Source organism: Panthera uncia, chromosome A2, assembly GCF_023721935.1.
Source record: "Panthera uncia isolate 11264 chromosome A2, Puncia_PCG_1.0, whole genome shotgun sequence".
In the NCBI taxonomy this organism is placed as follows: Eukaryota; Metazoa; Chordata; class Mammalia; order Carnivora; family Felidae; genus Panthera; species Panthera uncia.
In genome coordinates this window covers 41463012-41474848 of record NC_064816.1, presented here as the reverse complement: position 1 = coordinate 41474848, position 11837 = coordinate 41463012, and the positions used below count along the sequence as shown (strand labels likewise).

The following is an 11837-nucleotide window of genomic DNA, read 5'->3' as shown; positions in this document are numbered from 1 at the left end:
TATATATATATATATATATATATATATATATATATATATAATGGAGAATTACTTGGCAACCAAAAAGAATGAAATCTTGCCATTTGCAACTACGTGGATAGAACTAGAGGGTATGATGCTAAGTGAAATTAGTCAGAGATAGACAAGTATCATATGACTTCACTCATATAAGGACTTTAAGGCACAGAACAGATGAACATAGGGAAGGGAAACAAAAATAATATAAAAACAGGGAGGGGGACAAAACAGATGAGACTCATAAATATGGAGAACAAACTGATGGTTACGGGAGGGGTTGTGGGGGGGGGTGGGCTAAATGGGTAAGGGGCATTAAGGAATATACTCCTGAAATCATTGTGGCACTATATGCTAACTAATTTGGATGTAAATTTTAAAAAATAAACAATAAAACAAGTTAAAAAATAAAAAAAATTAAATAAAAATAAATGTTTAAAAACTGCAAACTCTACAACATCCCCTTCCTCCTTCCTTACTGGTGTTATGTCTTGGTTGTGGACCTGATCCAAAGAGGCCTGTGAGAGCCAAGTGTTCAATTTCCAGGAATCTTGCAAACTGGTTATTAAACACAGACATCAAAAATCAAACTCCATAAACTCACAATTAAATTAATTGCATTAAAAGCATTATAGTAAAAGCTCAAAACTTCTAATTATCTTACCAGTGAGTACTATTATCTATTATCTTGAGTTTATTTACATTTATTGCATGTGTAGAGTAGAAATTCTACAGAATGGTATGTCACTGCACACCTCAACTCTATATTTAGGGTTGTCATGTTGGTAGCATGAAACTGGCAATGTTGAGAATAGTTCCACCAAAAAAAACCCAGGCAAATCAAATGCTACAACTCAAAACATGATTCGTTGTTTTGCCAATTATCTAGGAGTAATGTAAAAATGTTAATAATGTAGATTAAGTCACAAGTATGTCACATCAGTGCTGTTGCGTTATGAAAAGAACACACATTGTGAACTATTTTTCTGGTATTCGAAGATCTAGCAAAGCAGCACCACAGAGGGTAACAGCCTCCATGCCTGCTTCATGCAGACATGGCAAAAATGCCCAACCTTGCCGAGACTGAGCAGTGCATCGAGTCTCTGATTGCTATTTTCCAGAAATATGCTGGAAAGGAGGGTAACAATGGCATGCTCTCCAAGGCAGAGTTCCTAACCTTCAGGAACACAGAACTGGCTGCCTTCAGAAAGAACCAGAAGGACCCTACTATCCTGACCACATGGGGAAGAACCTGGACTTCAATTCTGATCACAGATAGATTTCCAAAAATTTCTTAATCTTCTTGGCAGCATGGCCAAACCTTGCCATGACTCGTTTACAAAGTCTACCCAATTATGGAAGTGAATCTGAGGGGCTCCTGGGCCTGGCCTCCAGATCACTCCCTTTCCTTCAAAGCAAACTCCCACTGCTCATCTCCTCCTCACATCCTATGCATACACTGAGCCCAGAGCATCCAATGCCCCATGCAGGCCAGTCCTGCTGGTAGGTAATAAAGCAATAGTGTTTTTCAAAGTGCAGACACACACACACACACACACACACACACACACACACGCACACACACACAAGATCTAGCAAAGATGCCCTCACATTAATGATAAATAGGTAAAATTCTGACATGCATCTTCACTGTTGTTTGACTTTTGTATCACTCATTAACTCATATGAAATTATCAATTGACATTCATGCTGAACTGTGCTTATGAGCTGCAAAAACAGTGTGATACAAAGCTACAGATGCAAAGTTAAGAAAACGCTTGTTGGACATATTATGTATAAATAAATAAGATATAGGAAAGTTATCATAAAGAATACTATATATACTATGGTTATTTGTGAATATTGTGCTACATATCCCTTACAGCAATGAAATTTATAACACCCTTATAAATGTACAAACATGTGGCCCCTCCCAACAGCCATTTGTTAAATATTTACCAACACACGACAATTTTGCCTTCAAACTTGAATCTCAAATCATCTGAAACGTGGATTTCCAACTTCCATTGCAGCTAGGAAGGGCCAGTGATCCTAGTTCTGATCAGGTACGCTGAAGTGAACTTGGCTGAAAGCCGCTGAGAAATATTTTATTAGTTGATAGAAAGGAAGAAATATGTGAGAAGAAAGTCCTTGCTTCTTTCTTGCCTTAGAAATTTTTTGTAGCGGTTGCCACTATGAGCTGCAGCAGCTGTCTAGTGAATGTGGAGGGGGAGATTAAGAGGGTCCCTATAGAAGTGATGTCAAACTCTGATATCATGAAGTCACTACAAACTTCCTTGGAATTACCTCTCACTGCACTTATTTTTGAGATTTATTAATCAACTCCTAGTCTGTAAGTCACATTTTTATTCAGTAACTTTCTTACATGCAGCCAAAAGCATCCTACCTGATACAATGGGGTGCACTTCTCATCTTTGGTGGTTCTCAAGAATCTCCTCCTAAACATACACAATCCTGTATCTAAGGTGCCACACACATATACTGTGTGTGTGTGTGTGTGTGTGTGTGTGTGTGTGCATGTGCGCAACCTTCTTCATCCTTCATCACCTCAAGATCATTTCCTTGGAGGATTCCTGACCCTATGTCTTCTGCTGTCTCTATTGTTATTATTCATTGTTATAAAATATCATCTTTTCTTTTCCAGCATTTATCTTAGTTTTATATTTTACTGTGATTTGTGTAAGTATGAATAGTTAATAATTGGGCTTAACCATTCTTTTTATTAGTAATTGTATTCATTTTATTAATAATATGTCTAATCGTATGTTCTCTCCACTTATCTCTGAACTTACTGATCACTCTGCCATCCCTGAAACAACTTTTGACTTGCCTTCCAGAACACCATCTATTCTTCATTTTTTCACCAACTGACCACTCCTTTTCAACCTCCTTTGGTGGCTTCATTTCAGCTCCTTGACTTCTTAATATTAGTGTCTCATTCATCGCACAATACTTTCATCTCCTCATTGCTTATTATGACACCCATTCCCTGTGGGATCTCATCCTACATAATTTCTTCAAATAGTATCTATGATGACAACAGCCCAGACTTTTCCTTCCAACCATAGCCTAATGGAAATCTCCACCAGGAACTCAAAATCAACATACTCAAACACAATTCCCAATCTATTCCCACTCCCCACCCAACAAAGCCTTCTACATCTACACTCGTTCCCAACCCAAGTAAGGGCAGTTTCATTTGTCCAGTTTTTCAGGCCAAGTCCATTTGACTTAACCTTAACTCATCTCTTACTGGCTCATTCTAGGGCCTATTGATAAGGAAAATCTATAAGTCTTACCTTTTTTTTTAATTTTTAAAAAAATTTTTTAACATTTATTTTATTTTTGAGACAGAGAGAGACAGAGCATGAATGGGGGAGGGTCAGAGAGAGGGAGACACAGAATCTGAAACAGGCTCCAGGCTCTGGGCTGTCAGCACAGAGCCTGACGCGGGGCTTGAACTCACGGACCGCAAGATCATGACCTGAGCCGAAGTCAGCCGCTTAACCGACTGAGCCACCCAGGCGCCCCTATAAGTCTTACCTTTAAACCAGTCAAGAATGCACCCACATCTCCCCAACTCCATCATTACTATCCTATTCCAGTCCTCCATTATCTCTCCCCTGGATTACTGCAACTGTCTTACAACCAGTTTCCCTTCTTCCTCTTTACATGTCTTTAGGCTCTTCTCGACATAATAACATTTGGCTTTTACTTTTCTTGAGAAAGGAAGGCTTTGGGGCATTATGACAAACTTTTACAACAACCTTGATTAACTGCTGCATGGTTCTCTTTGACTGTCCAAGGTGATTCTGATGTAGGTTGAGGATGGTACACTGGGTGAAAATCAGAGAGGAAATAAAGTTAAAAGAGAGGCAATCCCCTTTGTGATTTTTGTCATCTCTCTTTTATTCTAGAGTTTCAACTTGAGTTGCAACTCAAACACATTATGACTATATACATCAGCAACATGTGTTTTATATCTTGCATATTATTTCTTAGCAACATATATGACACATGGCACACAAATGCATGGCGCCTTCCCTACAAAACAACAGAAAACCACTTGAAGCTTTTTATCTACCATCATTCATGTCCAGGGCCAGTTCAATACAGCATCAGTTCTAATGTCAGAACAAGAATTTGTGTTTTGTTTTATATAACTATATTTAAAGGATACTGATTTTATATTTGAGTATGCTGTATGCATTTCCTTAAATTGTCAAAATAACAACGGGGTATCATAAAATATCTACACTTTTCTTGTTGAATTATAATCTTTCCCTCCCTTCTTTCCCCATTTTCCTTTGCTTTTTTCCTCCCATCTCTCCCCCTCCCTTAACTCTCTGTTTGCTCCCCTCACCCCTGCCTTTCTTTCTTTCCTCTCTTGTTCTCTTGTGAAGCTGTGGACGTGAGAGTGCACAGATGACAGCAGGCGCCAGCATCTTCCCTGTTATACATGGGGTTCTGAGCACAGCATGCCTTTGGCCCAGGCAGGTGGGGGAACTGAGAGAAGCAGGCTAGCCATCTGGAGACGAACATATGGGTGGTGTGGCATACGTTCTCACGATTGGCGGCTGGGAGGATCAGAAATAGAACGAGGAGGTTTTACTCCTCTTAATCAAAGAAACAACAACAACAACAACAAAAACTTGGAAATCAAGGGGGCTACTAATACAGAGGGATCCCAGCTTAAAGGAAAAACATAGTTTTCCTAAATGTTCATACAGTGCTACCTACATAATTAAACTTTTTAAAAATTAGCAGTGTTTCATTTTTATATAAGTATTGAATGGCATTTCTCTCTTGCATCTAATTATTAGCAACAACACCATTATCATTATTTTAATAGCAACTATAATAGCAGGTTACTAAAATACAAACCATTGGGGCACCTGGGAGGCTCAGTAGGTTGAGTGTCTGACTAGTGATTTCAGCTCAGGTCATGATCCCAGGGTTGTGGGATCAAGTCCCGCGTCAGGCTCCATGCTGAGTATGGAACCTGCTTAAGAGTATCCCTGCCCCTCTCCCCCACTCATGCCTTCTCTTCCTCTAAAAATTGAAAAAAAATAATAAAAATAAATACTAGTTGTTTAATACATTAGCTACATAAATTGTAAGATTAAAAGAATCACCATGGGATTTTTTCTTCCTTCCTGCTGATAGACAAATTCCATTCAGATAAAATGAAACAGAATCTTGAATAGTGGGTATAAAATAGGTACAAAATAATGCAAAAAATAGAGTTTTCTTTAAAAGGCTCTCCCAAGATGCTATTCCAATCATTAATCAACATTGGTATATCTTTACATTTTTCCTAGGCTAGGAGTCAGGAAAGCTGTATTCCAGTTCTAATTTTGATGTTTCCCAGGGCCTTGGGCACATAATTTTGTTTTGGATTCCATTTCCTCATCTCAAAAACACAGTCATCAAAATAAAAAATCTTTACATCCAGATATTTACGATTCTAAGTTCACTATAGTTTAAAATGAATAAAGTGAATAAGAAAGAACTATTGTATTGTACACTAAACCGAATCGGGAATTATGTCAAAAATATTAAATAAGTTGCCTCAAAAACAGATTAGGGTGGCTAGTCTAATAATGGTTCCATGATGGCTACTTTATGAGCTAATCTTCGATTCTCTATAAAACTGAATGAACAGGGAAGGTGAGAGACATATGTACAGGAAAAAAATGTTACATAGAATATTGGGTTCATTTCTGGGCATACCACTTCCAGAGTTATCTATATTTCATCTAGACAGTGAAAGGAATACTCAGGGAGGGATGATCAAGATTGTAAGGGGTCACAAAAGCATTTAATATAAAGACTGATTAAATAAATGAAGGAAATTATTCCTGAAGAAGGTCCAAGTCAGAATGAGAAGCATGGTGGTTCTCTTCAAATACATGAAGAAATGTTAGGTAGAAAATGAGTTGCACTTCTTTTATGTGTACTAAACAAAGGCTAGTTTTTTTTCCATACATATTTATGGAGTAGATATTATGTCAGACAGTAAGCCAGATGTCAAGGATCGGATATTAAATGAAAACAAATATGGAGCCTACCGTCATAGAAATTTCAGCCACAACCTAATTAATCCTAGAAATAAATGTAAAATGAAACATGAGCTAAGTATCACATAGGAGATAACTGATCTAGTTAGTAAGGTTAGGAAGTGTTGTCCATGGAAGAAAGCATTGTAACTACAATCTAAAACATGAATAAATAAGAAGGAAATAATTTTGCAAAAACTGATTTTATGTATGTACGTATGTATGTGTGTCAGAGGGTACCGATGAAGATAAGAGTTTTCAGTAGAAGGAACAGTATGTGCTAAAGTCTTATAATAGAAGGGACATGGTCTAATTGAAAAACAAAAAAGGTGTTTGGGACATATAGGTTGAAATGAAGCTGTAAAAAGGAGCAAAAACAAACAGGATTTTATAGATCATATTAGTTGTAACGAGAATCCATGGAAGTGTTTCATGTACGAGATGAAGCATGTGATATCATTAAATATTTATTCAGATAAATTCAGTGTTATGGCAATTAAAAAAGACCCAAAAGTGACTGTGGATTAATCAGTTAGGAAGTTTCCCCCTCCAGACAAGAGATAGTAAACACTTGTTCTAAACTAGTGGTGATGGCCATGGAGATGGACAGAACTGGGAAGAAATGTGGCGTGTTTAGGAATGAACAGCGACAGAATTTTTTGTTGAACTTCACAGTGAGAGAAAAGAAGGATAGCAAGGATGACTGCTGGTTTTCTGGCTTGTACAAGGAGTGGATGGTGATGTTCTTGTCTTTCAATGAGAAGATTACAATAGGGAGACCAGGTTTGGGGACTTGCCCATAGAGATTATGGGTTGAATCCTGTCACAGTGAATTTCTGTGTCATGTTTAAATGTTTAAAACCACTGAGTCCTTACACACACAGAGTGTAGAGAGTTAAGACACAGCTCAGTATTCATGAAAGCGAGAGTGGTGAAAAAGTCTGGGAGAGAAAGGGCAAATGAGAAAAGACCTTTTTGAAAGCAGTTTGGCGATCCTTTCTCCTGATGTTGTTTTAAACCAAGGCTGAGACAAGCATAAAAGAAGCCCTCAGCAAATATTCAGCAAGAATCCCATGTGACATTACCCAGAGGTCTGTATTCAAGGTTAAAAGTGGTACTGGATAAAAAATAAGCTCGTCTGTGTGTTCTTTACTTGGCACTAAACCTCAGTGCCCGCTGATAATTCAAGCTGTTAATAAAAAGAGGTCAATCTTTCCCCCCACATCAACAGTGAAATAAATAAATAAATAAATAAATAAATAAATAAACCGCCATGTGAAGAAATGCATTAAGCAAAATAAGTAAAGAAAGAGCTGAGAAAGGAGAAAACAAAGTCAATGAAAGCTATCGATCAGCGATGCTTAAAGAATGTAAACATTCAATAGTGAAAAGAAAACAGAAACATAATTGTAGAGGCTGTTTAATATTTGCACAGCCATCATTAGAATGCTCACTACAGTTAACATTTCTTGGAGAACCTTCTTCATAAACACAGTATGCCTACAATTTAAACGATGCTTTTTCCAGTTGTCTGAATCACTGAATAAAATAGTTCTGAATTCCCATTGACTGCTAGGACATTTAAAAGTTATTTTATTCAAAATAGAAACCATAGGACATTGGTGAAGTTTTACTGTTGGTACACAAATCTCCTTTTAATACCTTCAAGTTTTTAAGATGTTGGTATCTGGCAGTTCACTATGCTGTGGAAAAATTATAACATGTCTTTCTCAAATATCTTGGGTTTATGACAGGAAGATATCACTAAGAAATCAATCATTCTCCAAGTTGAATCTTTTCCAATTTTCCTTCAGAAAGAGTCAGCAACATCAAGCTTTTAAAACGATTATTTCTCTGGTAGCCTATGGGCTGTTAAATCATGCAAATAATTAAATGATGTAATTAAACACATAAAGCAACACTGGCAAAATTTTGTACAGTGAAAATTAACTAGACTTTTACAATAAATAGGCAATTAATGCAAAAGAAAATAGAAATAAACAAGTACATACTGAGATTCTGTTTTATGTGTGATATTACCACCACCAGGGAGAATTTTTTTAATTGTCCTTCTTGGTGGAAATGAGAACAAAGTAACATAAATATTTATATTACTAACTGATCAGTTTGGTATACTTGATGCTGAACAAAATTATTAAGTCCATTTTCTGACACATCTTCCATTAAGAAAAGACACCCACAATGGACTGCACAGAGAAAGAGGGGGGATTTCATTGGCAAAATAAAGGACAATCACAGAGCTGAAGACCTTGGCTTTAGGCAAACTCTTTTTCAACCTCTGAGCACTGGGAGATAAACTAATTGTTACCTGTCCTAGATCTTCCCCTGACCTCCTGTCAAAAGTAGCTCAGCAACCCTACTTGTTTCTATCACTATTTTACTATCCTCCATTCTTTTTTTAATCTATTTTTTAATGTTTAGTTTTGAAAGAGAGACAGACAGAGACCAAGTAGGGAGGGGCAGAGAGAGAGGGAGACACAGAATCCAAAGCAGGCTCCAGGCTCTGAGCTGTCAGCACAGAACCTGACATGGAGCTGGAACTAACGAACCACAGGATCATGACCTGAGCCAAAGTCGGATGCTTAACGGACTGAGCCACCCAGGTCCCCCCTTATCCTCCATTCTTAGTAGCAGCCATCCTGGTTGATATTAAACTCTGTGTTCAAGATCCCTTTCCTCCAAAAGAACTACATTCTTGTCACGTTTATGATATGTCCTGTTTCCTAGAAAAATGATCACACTTTGTAGGAATCAAGTATTTCCGAAAACAAAACAAACAACAACAACAACAACAAAAAAAAACCCACTCATTATGTGCCATGCACTGGGCAAAGTGCTTTATATGCATTTTTTCTTATAATCTTTTAATATGCTTAGCTTATAATAAAACACCCAACAAGACTCATTGCATTCGAATGAAACACTCTTCTACTATAAAGCTTTGTTTATATCCCAAATAAGTCCACTTAACTCTACTGGTTGAAATAGTTCCAAATGACTAATTTATCAATAAATGGCTATTTGACCAAATTATTTGACTGTTTTTACTGCTGAATCTGATCAAACACATTAGCAAGAGAATAGAGAAGCAAATATATTTTGATTATACATAAGAAATATGTGTTAAATTAAAAAATAGCTATCACTGCTTTACATTTGTGGTTGTAGGTGTATAATTACTCAGCCCCATGAGAAGAAAAATATCTAAATTATACTTGTGCTTATTGCTTATGTCTGGAATCAGAACTCTGCATAGATGCTCATTAAATGAGTCAGTGAAAAAAATGTACAGCATGACGAAAACAGAAGTGACACAAATAAATAAATATTTCAAATGACAAAGCAGGGGTTATAGACTAGATTGTGTTCTTTTCAAATTTATGTATTGAGCCCAAACCTTCATTGTATTTGAAGACAGGGAATTTAGCAGACAATTAAGGTTAAATAAGGTTTTGTAAGGGGAGATTGGTAATTCTATAGGATTGACGTCCTTATATGAGAAAAAACATGAATAGAATATCTCTCTCTTATCATACCCACCCTGGGATGCCCTGGGAGAACACAGCAAGAAAGGGGCTATCTGCAAGGATATCTGTAAGGAGGTCTCACCAAGAACAAAATCAGTGGACATCTTGATCTTGTACATCCAAGCTCCAGAAGTGTGAGAAAGAAATCTCTGTAGTTTAAGTCGCTCACTCTGGCACTTTGTTACGGCAGCCCAAGTAGACTAATACAGTTGGTAGTATAATCTTCCCCCTCATATTGATGAGACAATTGAGGCACAGAGAAGTTAAGTATTTTTCCTGAGGTCACAAAGCTAGAAGTGGCAAGGCCAGGACTTGAATTTAGGAGACTGTAACTCCAGAGCCTGTGCTATTAACTATTTAGCATGCTTTCAGGCAGCAAGTAGATAAAGGGATGCAGATACAACGAAAACATGCCATGAGGAGGAATCATAAAAAAAAAAAAAAATGAGTATGAACCTGGAGAGGTAAGTAAAAGCCAAATCAGGCAGAAACTTTTTTTTTAAAGTGTCCTATTGTCCTAACTGCACAAGGAAGCCATTGAAAGGGTTTAAGCAAGAAGGATGGTGGGGAAGGATGGGGAAATGGGACCTTGGATGAGATGTGGATTCTGAAAAGGTCACTTTGGTTACAGTACACTAGTTAAAAATATTTAAAACACTTAATCTTAACAGTAAAATAAAAATGGTCATTTAGAGTCTACTTGGCTTTTTTTTTTCTTTTCAATGAGTCAGTTCACTGCCTGACACATCGCTAAAAAGGTAGAACTGTGCTAATACGGCGAAGAGGTGAAATTTCTCCAAAGTGAGTTAGCAATGTGAGGTTTGCCTACTTAAGAATCTCGGGTGCAGGTAAACACAGTGCATTCTCCCCCCATTGTTATCAAAACAAATCACCACAAAATTAGTGGCTTAAAACAAAAGAAATTTATGAGCTGACTGTTCTGTAGCATCCCAAGGCCAGTAAAGTATGTCTGGGCTAACTGCATTAGTGCCATAAGGTCATAGGAATGAAGTCCCTACTTCACTGCTGGCTGTCTGACATGGGTCATTCTCACCTTCTAGAGACCTTATTTCCAGGCTACTTACTGACTCCCTTAAAAGCCAATAATGATGAATCTTTGAATCTCTGGATTCTTTTCTCTCTGCCTCATCTTTCTTCCCTGTGGGGAATAAGCTTAGGAATCCCCTGGACTTACACCAATGGGTTGTTAACAAGGCACCTTTTCTTTTGTTAATCATCTCTGCTCTAGGCAGCATATAGCCCTATTTACCTGCTTACCTAATTTGGTCCTTCCTTCCTGTGAAAGCCCCTTTCTATAGTACTAAATTGGGGGGCGTTTTCACCCTGAACGCCTAATTTGCTTACCTCATATATGTTTGTATTGGGGGACTTTGCCCTGTCTCTATCCTGGGTGTCTTTGCACCCCCTCTCTATCCTGGGTGCCTTTGCACACCCCTCTCCATCCTGGGTGCCTTTTTACCCCTCTGCTGTATCTTGGGGTCCTGATCTTGTTTACCCAAAATCAGGTGTGAGCATCCTATGGCTTTGTACTTCTTTATGCCTTGTTAACCACTGGTGTAAGCCTGGGACATTCCTAAGCTTATTCCCCACACTACCCCACTCTTCTGCCTAAATATTTTGCAGTGGTCCTTTGCTTTTAGGGTCCCCATGTGATTACAGTGGACCCACCCTGATAATCTAAAATTACCTCCCCAAATTGAGATGAGTTGGCCAGTAACCTTAGTTCCGTCTGCAAAATCGCTATACAGCAGTACCTAGATTAGTGTTTGATTGAGTAAACAGAAAAATAAATCTAGGGGGACATCTTTAAGATTCTGAATATCATACATGGTCCCCATTTTCTATACACGTATACCTTAGAATTAATCATATAAGCATGGAGGATGTTCTTGGACTGACCTTTTGCTTAATTTTAGTTATTCTAAATACATATATTTTTTATTCTTTCTTCAGTCATAAAATGAGAGTCATAGAAAAACATATTCCCTTGAAAGAAATCTAATGCTAGGGGAGTATATGTCATTACATTTGGAGCCAGTATATATGAATACAGATTGAAAGCATAGAAATAAATTTCTTAACATGATAAATTAAGATATTCTACTCATTCCAATTATCTTTCCAGCAACTCATCATTCCTCAGGATTTCATTTTGCTATTTCAGATACAAATG

At 37.5% G+C, this 11837-nt stretch overlaps 2 pseudogenes; both read left to right on the top strand.

The window, feature by feature from the left end:
- Positions 1–1070: 1070 nt before the first annotated feature.
- LOC125930980 (protein S100-A11-like) lies at positions 1071–1380 on the top strand (annotated as a pseudogene).
- Positions 1381–6685: 5305 nt separating this feature from the next.
- The window catches only part of LOC125930372 (atlastin-1-like), a 124741-nt pseudogene continuing 119589 nt past the window's right edge, over positions 6686–11837 (top strand).